Source organism: Podarcis melisellensis, assembly GCF_964234715.1.
Source record: "Podarcis melisellensis genome assembly, chromosome: 1".
Classification (NCBI taxonomy): domain Eukaryota; kingdom Metazoa; phylum Chordata; class Lepidosauria; order Squamata; family Lacertidae; genus Podarcis; species Podarcis melisellensis.
The window spans coordinates 104,196,725-104,210,258 of NC_138528.1; the positions used below are offsets into that span (position 1 = coordinate 104,196,725).

General features: G+C 42.8%; 1 long non-coding RNA gene across 1 annotated transcript; it reads right to left on the reverse strand.

The window, feature by feature from the left end:
- Positions 1-3,160: 3,160 nt before the first annotated feature.
- Positions 3,161-6,181, reverse strand: LOC309380440. Its single transcript, XR_014172936.1, has 3 exons — positions 6,093-6,181; positions 5,856-6,012; positions 3,161-3,615 (listed from the first exon to the last, which is right to left on the reverse strand). It is a non-coding gene; the product is annotated as an uncharacterized lncRNA (long non-coding RNA).
- Positions 6,182-13,534: the final 7,353 nt, after the last annotated feature.

Below are 13,534 nucleotides of genomic sequence, written 5' to 3' on the forward strand. Positions count from 1 at the left end.
TCATAGAAGAATCATAGAATTGTAGATTTGGAAGGGGCTCCGAGGGTCATCTAGTCCAACCCCCTGCAATGCAGGAATCTCAACGCAAGCATCCATGACAGATGGCCATCCAACCTATGCTTTAAAACCTCCAAGGAAGGAGAGCCCACCGCCTTCAGAGGGAATCCATTCCGCTGTTAATCAGCTCTTACCATCAGAAAATTCTTCCTAATGTTTAGTCAGAATCTTCTTCCTTGTAACTTGAAGCCTTTGGTTTCGGTCCCAGACTCTGGAGTAGGAGAAAACAAGCTTGCTCCATCTTCTGTGTGACAGCTCTTTAGATAGTTGATGATGGCTATCATATCTCCTCTCAATCTTCTCTTCATCATGCTAAACATATCCAACTCCCCCAACCAGTCCTCATAAGGCTGGTTTCCAGACCTTTGGTTGCCTTCCTCTGCACATTCCAGCTTGTCAATATCCTCCTTAAATTGTGGCACCCGGAACGTGACACAGTTTTCTAGGTGTAGTCTGACCAAGGCAGAACAGAGCAGTACAATGACTTCCCTCCATCTCAACACTATAGTTCTGTTGATACAGCCTAGAATAGCATTCACTTTTTTTTACTGCTGCATCACACTGTTGACTCGTGTTAAGCTTGTGGTCTACTAAGACTCCTAGATACTTTTCACATGTACTACTGGCAAGTCAGGCATCCCTCCTCATATATTTGTCCCTACTGAAATTCATTTCCTTCGTTTTGGCCCTGCTCTCCAATTTGTTAAGGTCATCTTGAATCCTGATTTTGTCTTTTGTGGCATTAGCTACCTCTCCCAGTTTGGTGTCATCTGCAAATTGGATGAACATCCCCTCAATTGCTTCATCCAAGTCGTTTATGAAGATGTTGAACAACAACAGGCCCAAGACAATCCTGCAACACCCCACTTTGCCAGGTTTTTTTGGGGGGGTGACAAGGAACCATTAGTAAGCACTCTTTGGATTCAATCAGTTAACCAGCTACAAAGCCACCTAACAGTTACCTCATCCAGGCCACATTTGACCAGCTTCTCTACAAGAATATCGTGGGAGAATTTGCCAAAAGCCTTACTGAAATGAAGATATACCACATTCATAAAATTCTCCCAATTCTTCCCACATTTCCCCACTCATGTGCTGTTTCTTTCGCTGTACCCAGTAAGTTTGTGGGAGGGTTTCGGGGTTTACAGAACAAAGGGGAAACAGAGCTGGCCCAAGACATTTTGCTGCTTGAGGGGAAAAAGCAAATGCCGTTCTCTCTCGACCTTGAGTCACAGCGCCTAACATCCAAGACCAGCCAAGCTATTTCCTCCCCACCCCTCACTTAGTCATAACTTTAATGATAAGATTAAAGGTCCAAGTGTTTGAACCAAGTATTTCACAGCTGAGGCTGAAAATCCCAGAACTATCTTTCCCGATCCCTGGCAAAACAAATTAAATAGCTATTAAAAAAAACATGGCTGCCTTTTCCTGAAACCCCAACTCAGCTTCTTGAAGCAGCTGCCTCATTTTGCCTAATGAAAGGGCCGGCACAGAGGGAGAGCGTGATCCTCAAAAAAGAGCATTTGTCCAAGAGTTGTGTCACTTCTGTAGGAGAAAAGAAAGTGAGAGTGAAGGAAAGGAAATTGAGTAGGGACCCTACCCCTACCCAACCTCCAAAGTCTGACTACAGAAAAAGTAAGCTTTGGCAAGATTTAGATGGGGGTGGAATATGGGAAGTTATTCTGCTCCAATGACAGGAGTAATGGAATGAGAGGTGGATCCCGTTTCCCCCCAAATAAATTCATAAACAAGCTCTGCTTCAGCCACTGACAAGAAGCTGAAGCAAGTAAAAAATGCGTGTGGGGGGTGGAGGATGAAAAGGGGGCACACCCATATCCCATTTTTACATTGTTAGAGATAAAAAATCAAATCAGCTGGGATGTGAGAGTGTAGGCAAGTCATGGTGTGAGGGTAAAAGAATAGAGGAAAGGAATGTGAGCCAAGCACTCAGAGCCCTGATTTTTTTTTTCCTTCTACGCCATCAGGGAGATAAATTGATGCCATGGTATTTATTTCAGATGTCCTTGATGTTATGAGCATGCCTGTGTGGGGTTTCCCCCCTGCTCTCGTATCTCTTTAAAAAGATCCTCAGCTACTATGTACATGATATCATCTGCCAGGGTCTTTGAAACCTCTGCTTTGCATTAAAGACAAAGAATTCCATCTCAATTAACACTCTTGGAGAGTTTCCTGGCACAGGAACATAATTAACTCTTTGCTGGCCTGGCTAATTTCTGCGTTTTAAAAAAAGTAGTCCGATAATAACAAAATTGGAGCACTCAATCCACAGGGTAGCCATTAAGCCCACTCCGTTATTGTGCAGCCTGCATTCAGACCACAATTACCGTCAGAGAATTGCCCGGGAAGCGGCTCCTTGTACGCAAACAAGAATACCATTCATTAAAGACCTCCTCTTCAATAAAATACAATCTATACTTTTTTTTAATGAATATTTGAGAAAGAGAAATATAATTTCGGCTTCAGGAACCTGCAATATGATTATTATTCTTTTAATAACATAGTCGTCGTGTGCCCCCCCATACATTTACAGACAGATGTTAGAGAAGGGAGCAGCAGAAATGAGATGGATGGTTGGAGAGCCGAGGCTTGTGGAGGGAAGGAGGGAGGGGAGAAAAGCCGAGATGATGGCAAATGAAGTCAGAGTTAAATAAGGTTTTCCCAGTTTTGCATTTTTAAAGGAAGCCCCCCCCCCCTTAAAATAACTCTGTGAGTTTTAAGGGTATTTCTATTCCAGTAGATTCTATTTAATCCGTTTCGGACTAGTTAAACATTGAAACAGGGAATGCTAAAAACACTGCCATATTGGCCTTAAAACACACTACTTTTAAATCCATGGGTCTTTTATCCACTGCAGAGATGCATTTCGAATCAGGATACAATGCAGCAGAGTATCTAGCAGTGTTCCAAGTGGCACACTTACTTCCGTCTATCTCTATATGCTGTTTTCATCTTTTTAAAAAGACAATATAGCTGGTTATTGTTTTAACCCTTTCTCAAGAAGTGGGAGGGGGGAGGGAAATTAAGTAACCCCCTAACCCACCAGGCTTTTCTTTAAAATAAAAATAAAAATAGAAATCGATACTATTTTCTGTGAACTCTGAACATCGCCTGAAGGCTTGGAGGTCAAAGTTAAAAATGTGATAGTGTGTATATCTCGTTTTCAGCACATATCTGTAGCAGATATATTCGTTCAATACGACATGGGCTTATATTTATGGCCCTGTGGGTAACATTGAAAATTACAATTCTGGTAAACATGGTGCAGTTGTATCACCACCTCCATCCCAGTCCCATCTAGTCATATAGAAGTCAGCAGTTTTCTTTTGATAAATTGTGATGCATGTGTAGTACAGATGATGATACAGTCTTTGGGCTATGCAGGGTTTCTGCTTCCTTTTAAGGAATACAGTGACAGGGGCTCTGTCCCTCGCAACACACTCTGATGGCTCCAAAGCAAGACTTCTAAGATCTACCTCCTAACCTTCTTCTTGGCAGGTCATGCTGATGGTGATGGAGAGACAGATGGCTTCGTTAACACTGAAAATGAAGGTGACAAGAAGTGTGATCAGCACCAATATTTGGCTACAGTTATGATACGCCCCCACTCCACCCCCCACTGTTCAGTTTCTTATGCAACAGGCAGTCTATAGGTCTGATGAAGGAAGGGGAAAGAGTGGAGAGTCTAACTGTTAGATTAATACATTTCATAAATTCTCACAAAACCTGGAGCCCCATTAGGGTCAGATTGCAACCGGCAAGCCACATGTTGAATATTATTCAGTAGAGAAATGCCGTAAGTGCCACCTGTTACTTGTGAAGCCAGACGTAGTGGTTTCTGCTGCATAAAGAGCTGATGAGTTGCCCTGTACTGTTATCAGATAAGGCTCTTGCTTATAAGGTGGGATTGCAAAGGAACAGAGCAGGAAATTTTTCAGTGGGGAAGAGGCCCAAGAATAACTGGGCAACAGTGTTTAATTCTTAGTTTGGCATCTCAGACAAAGTTGTTTTATTTTTACTTTAAAAATAGTTCTATGCCTCCTGTTTGGAGGGTTTCAAGGCAGTTTACTGCAAGACTATAAAACAATCACACACAAAAAAATTAAAATATCAGCACAGTGCTTTTTTCTTTTTTTAAAAAAAAATGTTTAGGGGTACTTTCATTTTGACTCAAGAAAATCACCATTTTATAGTTCAAATCTGGAAAAATAAAGACAGTAAATGGACAAAAGTACAAAGAACATGCATTACTCATATTGAAATACTGCCCCTCAATGAGGCCAAACTTTCATCTGTAAAACTCCACACATTCACATTCCACACTGCTTCACACGTTAAACGCTCGCTTCCGTCTGAGACTCAAGAAACACTGGGAAAGGAAAAGAAGCTGCCATCGGGGGTAGCAACAGAACTGACGATTCACCGTGCTAGGGAAGAAACTAAAAAAATTAAAAATTTGAGTTTCTTCTCCCGTTAGATTCACAAAATGTTTAGGGGTATGGGTACCCCTGCGTCCCCCCAGAAAAAAGCACTGTATCAGTATAATAACAACCAGAGTAGTCAATGGAAACAATTGACATGTTGTCAATGTTGAGAAAGTGCTTGGGCAAACAAATCCTTTTAACCTACTATAGTTGGATCTCACCTCACCTCATTAGGGAGACTATTCCACATGGTAGGAGCCACCACAAAGAAGCCACTGCCCCCTTCTTGGTTGCTATGAGACAGATTATTGCACTCTGTGCCACAACCAAGAGGGTCTCATCTGAATATCTTAGTGAACAGGCTGGTCTGGTTAGAAGAAGGTGTTCCCTCAAGTAGCCCGGTCCTAAGTTGTTTACAGCTTTGTAAGTCAATAATAAAAATTTCGGTGAGTAGCTAATTGCCAGCCAGTGCACTTCCTTTAATGAGGATGTCAACAAGGTAAATTGCTCCAGTCAGGAACCTCATCGCGTTCTGCATCAGCTGCAGCTTCTGAACCAGCCTTAAGGGCAGCCCCACGAAGAACGCAATACAGCAATCCATGCTGAGTGCAAATTATTTAGAGAAATAATAATGCTTTGTAAATTAAGTAGGGGAGGGATTATGAAATAAGAATAATAACACAATAATAATGTTATTAATTTTACTTCTGCCATTTTCCTCTTTGCGCCATCTGGCTGTTATTAATATGCATCCTTCCTCCCGCCCCAACATCTTTTGCCCCGCAGGCAACAGCAACAGAGAAAGGGTTCTGACACACTACCAAACCCCATCCATCCTGATGCACAGAAAACAAAAGTCTGAGCTGTATAATCGAGCTGGTTTTGCAACCTGCCTTCTTTCACTGCAGACAGTGCAAATTCTCAAACCTGCGTCAGGCCATGATTTGGCAAAACTTTGCAAAGACTAGCCTCCACGTGCACTTCAAATTTACAAGGAACATCATAGTTTAAAAGAAAAGCGGGTGTGTTATTATTTTCTAACTGTTCCGAAATGATTTGCTAACTGAGCATGGCTGGAAGCGGATGCAGCCTGAGGTTCCTGCGACCATTTTCAACATGCAAGCCTTTCCCTCGCCTGCCTTCTGCTTTCAGGAAGAAAAATCTTCCCGAGCCAGCAATCCCTGCTTATGTGTGCCACTCATGCATGGAGTGAAATGTGTTAACCTTTAAACAATTTAGAAGTTGGTGCAGTTAATAGGCAGGACAGATAGTTACAAAGTCCTGATTAACTACAGAATACAGAGACATGTGAAAACTTGTACATAGCAAAAGAAAGAGACAGCAGCTATTACTTACCAGCCCGACACACACAGGTATGGCTCTGGCTGGAGTGGGATTCAGAACAGCAACATTGCCCTCTTTTGGCAAATCAGAGCACCATGTGTTTACTCCTTCCAGGAATTCAGGGGGCCTCTTCCCCTCGCAAGCAGGCTGGTGCGACAACGGGAAGCAGCTGAGAAGAATAGGTTTGCAAAGGGGATTTTTTAATATATATATTTTTAAAGAACACCCTCCACAGAATATTCTGCTTACCAATAAGGACAGCCAGCAGAAAGTTCTGAATGCACAGAAACAGCTGAAAGACGGAGCAATGCACTGCTCTGAATCACTGCAGCCCACTCTCGCTGCCTTTGCTACAGAGATTCACACTGAATGTCTTAGTCTGCTGCTCAGAAGTTGACTTCTTTTTCAAATATCATACAAAGAAGAAAATTCTACGGCAGGCGTTGGCGATACCTTATTGCCCACATGATTCCGGAGGTGGGGAACCCGTGGCCCTCCAGATGTTGCCAGTCCTCAACGCCCATCACTCCTGGAATTTTCCCATGCCAGCTGGGGCTGTTTGGGGGCAGGGGCATTTGTGTAGGAATGCCACCATAGAAGTTTGAGTAGAAGCTTAGAATGGTGAAAGAGCAGCAGCAGCAAAAAAAAAAAATCCACATCTCACTCTGTTTCATCCATAGTCCTGCAACTTTTGAAACTTGTCTAATATGAGATATTTTTCAGATGCCAGCTCAGCATGCCACTGGTTCTCTACAGTGGCCTCCCACAGACCTTCCAAGTGTCCCTATTCGCCAGGGACAGTCCAGGATTTACAGAAGCCATCCCAGATTCTGATTTGATCCTGGAATGTCCCACTTTTCCTTACAACGTACTTATTTTTTTCAGAGAAATGTTGGAGCGTATGGAGTTATCCGACCCCCGAGCCATCTGAAGTCAGCTCTGTATAGGGAAGTTTTTTTAATATTAAATGTTTTATTATATTTTTATATATGTTGGAATCCTCCCAGAGTGGCTGCGGCAACACAGTCAGATGGGTGGAGTATAAATAGTAAAAATATTATTTCTGTTGTTATTGTTGTTGTTTAGTCGTGTCCAACTCTTCATGACCCTATGGACCAGAGCACGCCAGGCACTCCTGTCTTCCACTGCCTCCCACAGTTTGGTCAAACTCATGGTGGCAGTTTGAGAACACTGTCCAACTATCCCGTCCTCTGTCGTCCCCTTCTCCTTGTGCCCTCCATCTTTACCAACATCAGGGTCTTTTCAAGGAAGTCTTCTCTTCTCATGAGGTGGCCAAAGTATTCCTTCAGAATGGATAGGTTTGATCTTCTTGCAGTCCATGGGACTCTCAAGAGTCTCCTCCAGCACCATAATTCAAAAGCATCAGTTCTTCAGCGATCAGCCTTCTTCTCCTTCTCCTTCTCCTACTCCTTCTTATTCTATAGGATGTCCCTATTTTCATCAGAGATATTTTGGAGGGTATGCTTCCAGGAAACTTCAGGTTAGCTTCAGCCTGCATTTTGAACAATCAGTAACAAGTGTTCAGTTCGGATTTGGGACAGTACAGTATGGAGTAATCAGAAGACATTTTGCTCCTGGTGATCACAAACCATGTGATGTGCCCAGCAGGGTTGGGCGAGGTTAGGTTTTCAACATTGTGATATATCACCAGCCAATCACTGCTATCTGACAATACACCACAATGTTTAAAACTGTAAGCAGCATTGGCCCCAGCCTGTGAGGTGCAGGATGAAACTGCCACAGCTCTCACCATGGGAGCTGAGGCACTTTCACCCCAGCACCTCAAGGGGCTGAGGACGACGCAACTTGTTTTCCCTGCTCAGCTGAGTGGTGGGAAGGTTCCCACTCATCCCCAGCCAAGCGGGCTCTGATGTTCCTCCTGCTCCCTCTCCCCAACTGAGTGAGCCCCACGTCTCTCCAGCTCACGCATGAGGCATAGGGGCTCACTCATCTGGGGGCAGGGAGCAGTTTAAAGAAGCAGAGGGAGAAACAGATAGTATCGGCCTGTCGGTACAGCTTGCTTCTCCCTCTGTGTTATGAGCATGATGGTGGCTTCACCCGGCAGTACATCACGGATGAAACCGCCGCTGCTCCTGAGTCCCTCTGCTACCAGTGGCCCAATGTTGAAAGCGGTGCTGGTAGCCCCTACTCAGGAGCGGTCTCGGTTTCACCCCCTCATACCCTCAATTCATCGCCCAGGCCTAGTGCCCAGGCTTCATTGAGATACTGAAAATTGTAATATGAGCTTTTTATTTGGGGCCCAGATCTCAATTTCTCACACTATTGAGTCATATATTTTGGGGCAGTGCTTGATTTACAGGTGTGGGAAGGCAGAGGGGCCTGGCCCTCTTACCTTTTCTATTCCCCATAGCTATGGGGGGGGTATAATTTTCCAATGTGTTTTCCTTACCTCAGCAAACTGGGATGTGGGCTAAGGTTCAGTACATCAGACAATCCCGTTGCCACCCAGTGACTGAATTTATGCTGCTTCAGAATAATATCTGCAAGTGGTTGTGTAGGTTTGGCTCTGACCTACCCCTTTCCCACCTTGTTGAAATGGTGATACAATCATCTGCCTTGAGGCAAGAGCTGTGTCTTGCAGCCATAGCCTGTTTCTCCGTTTCTCCCCAAGCTGGCGAAAACAAAAGCAAGACACACTGGCTATGCAGCAGCTGCCCTGTCAATTGTAATGAAGGTACTGCACTACAGAAACCTAATAAAAGATTTCGGGTTTCATCCAGCGACATCTATTGCTACTGCCTCAGCCTGTTTTCTTTTTCTAAACTGTGGAAACAGGCTTGGAATGATGCCTCTGGCTTCTGTTTCGTAACCTCTTTTGTAAGCAACCTGGTTCTCCAGTGAAGATTTTCGTTACTGAAGCTGCTGCAAATTTTCCATCAGCTGCCACACTTCAGCTGGAATGTTACCTACAACTCCAGCCCAACCCTGCTGGCCGTTCTGAAAAGCCCCTGCCCCCAACAACAACTTGATGTTGACGTTAAGACACAGGCTGAAGATTTCCAGGTGAGTGAGAGAGGAAGAAATCTTGCATCTTTAGTTTCCCTTTTGAATTAAAAGGTGGAAAGGAGGTGTTGTGTTTTTAAGATCTTTTTGTGCATTTACAAATCCGCGTAGTTTTATATGAAAGCAACACAAATGTATGTCAAATGCTCCGCCTGTTCCTGCGGGATAAATTGAAGCAGAATCCAACCATAGGGCATGGCTTGGTAGAGGAAAAGGCACCATAAGTCTCAGTTTTCATTTGGAGGATGGCACAGTGAAGGAGACCTGGAATCACGCTTCCATGGCACATGCTAATCTGTCCCAGTGTAATCTTACTATCAACAGTTGATGCCACAAATTGCTTTAGAACAAAGTGTAATTTAACATCTGATCATTTTTTTTCAAGTGAGTAACTCATATCACTTTTTTTATGTCACATCCAGAACTATACAAATTTTATTAAAATCATAATAAATAATGGTGCGGTGGACCATGGTGAATGGAAAAGATCAGGTAAAACTGGGTGAACCACCTTACATGAACTGAAGCAATTTTGACTACCACATTAGCTACAACTTCTGGGCCTCAAGGACACCACGGTCATGCCCCAGCGGCGCTGAACGCATGAAGGGGACTTGGTATGAGCAGGCACTCGCAGATGCTCTTCCAAAAGAAAGGGAAATGTTTTGTGAGCAAAATGGAGAATACCCTGTTCAAAAAAGCTATATTCCCCTTGGCAGAAGGGAACAGAAAACCACTGTGTGTAGACAGTGCCCTGGTTTACAATCCAGGTGATCTCATAGCTGCGTTTCAGATGCTGCTGGACTACAACTCCCATCATCCTTGACTATTGGTCATGCTGGCTTGGGCTGATGGGTGTTGGAGTCCAGCGACATCTGGAAGCCACCACATTGGTTACCGCTGTCCTAGGTAGAAGGGGGCCCTAAATACCATAGGTTTTCCTTTCTGGTTTTAAGCAGCCAAATGCCATTTTTATTTTATTTTTTTAAATCATATTTTATTAGATTTTACAAAAGTTAACAACCCATAAAAAATTAACTAAAATCACAAAAGCAAACAAAACAACACACATCAAAAATACACACAGAAAAATAGAAAAAAGAAAAAACATAAAAAAGAAAATTTAGCATAAAAAACACTCTCTTTCAAATTAATACCCTTCCAGATCTTATTTTCCTTACTTCCACCCGCCTTCCTTTCTTGTATTCCACTTTATAAATTAATTCAGCAAAATCATTTAATATTCAAATTCATCCTTTGTCCTTCCCTTTATACTCTTATTTATCTTAATCACCAGAACCCCTTCATTTCATTTACAATGCCCTTAGCATTCATAAATTTTACAATATTTTTGTAGGTAAACTTTAAACTTCTTCCAATCCCCTTCCACCTGTTCTCCTTGATCTCGGATTCTGCCGGTCATTTCTGCCACCAAATGCCATTTTTAAAATAAGATAATCCCTGCTTTTGTATTTAAAAAATGTGAATATTTAGGGTAGAACAACTGCCCTGCATGTAGAGAGTTCTAGGTTCAATTCCTGGCGTCTCCAAGGGAGGGCTGGGATTGTATTTTGCCTGAAAGCCTGGAGAGTCACTGCTAGTGGACTGACTGAGTATAAGGCAGCTTCCCACATTCATGATAGCTCAGTTGGTAGAGCACTAGACTCTTCATCTCAGGGTTTTGGGTTCAAGCCCCACGTTGGGCAAAAGGTTCCTGCGTTGCAAGGGGGTTGGACTCGATGAACCTTGTGATCCCTTCCAACGCTACAATTCTATGATTCCTACTCCAGTGGATCATATATCCACCAGACAGATACCAGATCTCGTCCTCACAGCTGTTTCCATATTTTCAACTAAGAAGCTGTATTCTGAAGACCTTACAGGGCAAGTCTGCATGTGTCTCCTGTTAAGCAAGTCTGACAGGGCTCCATAGACTTAACTCCTAGGTAAATGAAAACAGAATTGCTGCTGCAAATACTGGGAAATTAGAAACAAAATTGAATGCTTTTGAATCAATATATAAGAGGAAAACATGGAAAGGTTTGTTATCTCACATTTTTCAATCATTATTGACTTCAGATAATTCAACTGGAAATAATTCAGAAACAGCTCGCCAAGGAATGTTTAAGCAAAGGGTTGGCGCTATCTGCTTGTAAAATAAAAAAAACAATTTTACTGTTTAGGGTTTTTAGAGCTGGTTTTAAAACACCTTTTGAGCTCAGCAGAATTAACAAGAATGGAAAAAACCCAGTACATTAAAAACAGCTAGTCAGCAAGATTTTAAAATGCCTGGAATACTTTAAAAGCCTGGGAGAATAAAAGGGGGTTTCTCCTGATGCCTAAATGAAAACAGCATATGCATCAGGCAGAGGGCTTTCCATAAATGGGCACCATGGCTAAGAGAAAATGAGAGAAACTTCTCTCTAGTTGTCACTGTCCGTCAGCTGATGAGAAGCTGCTTATTCAAACCCCTAGATCTCAAGCCCTTTAGAAATTTAAACAGAATTGACATTCGGCGAAGCTTTTTTAAACCCTGATGTGATATTTTTTATCCAAATAGGCTGTGCCAGCCAAAATCCTGGCACTTCTGTACCTGCTGAATTCTATGCCTACTGAAGTTTCAAAAGTATTTTCATAGGCAGCCCCACATCCATTTTTTTCCCCTGAGCTGTTTCCTACAGTAATGATAAATGTTGACAGAGTTTCCAGACTAATGCAGATTGATTTGTTTCATCTATGATGGGATTGTCTTAAAATTAAATTATTTTGGAGGAATGTTCTGTACGGTTGGCTTGGTGATTAAACATGCTTTGCTCCTTAATCTGTTGGTCATCTTGCTTAGATATATGAAGAGTGCTAAGAATGAGCTTGGAACTCATTGACTGCAGCAAAAAAATATTCATAGCAAGTAAATGGAGTGAGCATAAACGCCTGGCCTTGAAAGACTGAATTGCTAAAACATGGAGGATTGCTAAAACGGCTAAGCTAACTGAATATGTACACTTAAAAGATGGTTAAAAAAAGAGGAAAGGATCAGAGGCAATTCAGGGATACAGTTTCCATTTATTGGCGTTGTAATCATAAAGTATAATTTGGATATTATTAAATGTAGGACATTTCACCTCATTTCTAATATAAAATAAAAGATAGTTTCTGCTTTTGCATGACCAAGGAATGAAACCTGGGCAGGGTCATGATAATGAACTGACAGAATTAGCAGCCATGCACTAGCTAAATTCTCAGTGGATTGTAACCAACTGGTATACACACGGTGACAGAAAGCTCTTGAATTCAGTAGAACCTTCTGTCAGCAGGACAGGGTTCAGGGTGATCTTCCATGATCCCCCCTCCACCCTGCAGCCCTCCATTCCACCTCCCATGCTGTTCTGAAAGGTCACCAAAGAATCTGGAGCAGGTTTGAGAGGGGTGGGGCAGGAGATCCCTTCAGCCCCTGATCTACTGACAGATGGCTCCATTGGATCAGAGAGCCTTCCATCGGCAAAGAGATCCTGATTGGATGCAACCCAGTGATCCCCATGAGTTATGTTGAATTAGATAAAATAAGTGGGCTCCAGCTTGAGTCACAGCTGATGAGGGCAAAATTAGATCCAGGCATTGGAGTTCAGCCATAACCCTACATTCATGAGTCCACTCCTTTGCTTTCTTCCATGTAAGTGAACGGCAGCCATTTTGCTATCATGGGAAAAGGTAAAGAACTATATACTTGGAGAACACCATTGCGAGAGCCTAAGCTTGCAAGATCACTGTGGCAGAATGTACAGAGACTGTTCTCCTCAATAGTCTATTAACATATGAGCTTTCTCTGCCTACACTTGTGGGGAGGGGCATTTTGTGACTCATAAAATAATGAAACACCCATGGTATTTCAAGGTGGGCTGGAGAAATCTCCAGTTCTTGATGGTCCCAATTTAAGTTATTAAATTTCTTAATATCATTTTGCTTCAACTTCTACCTCCCCTTGGTATTCCATTTCCCAGCTTCTCCCCCTGATCACTCTGCATTTCCAGTCACTATTGGGAAAGAGAATAATATTGGCAATAGATTGCTCCTCCCTCCCCTGGCAATTCTACTATCAAAATTGTCATAACAAAACTTCTGTCTTTTGAAGCACTCTCGAGTGTGACAAAAGAGAATGTTGGAATGGCTGTGTGGACACCATACATTTAAAGCACATGATTTACGTCAAATAATCCTGGGAATTGTTGTTTACCCCTCTCAGAGAGCTGCAATTCCTAGCATCCTTAGCATACCATAGTTCCCAGGATTTTTGCGGGGGAAGCCATATGCTTTAAATGTATGGTGTGTATGCAGTCCTAGAGAAACAGATAGGCAAATGTTTATTACTGGATAGGCTACTTGTGTCCATGACAGACATTGGACCGTGGTCTACAGGTGAGAGAGCATTGCTACTGAATCTCTCCTCCCCACCCCCACCAGTGGCAAAAACAGTGACCTCTTGCTTAGAGGCTGTGTGTTCAAGTCCCATCCAAAGGGAGCTTTCAGGAAAGGCCTTTATCTTAGTAGTAGAGTACATGCTTTACATGCAAAAAGTCCCATGTTCAATCTTTAGCATCCTTGGGAAGCATCCTTGTCTGATTTCTTGGACAGCTTCCAGCCAGTATTGA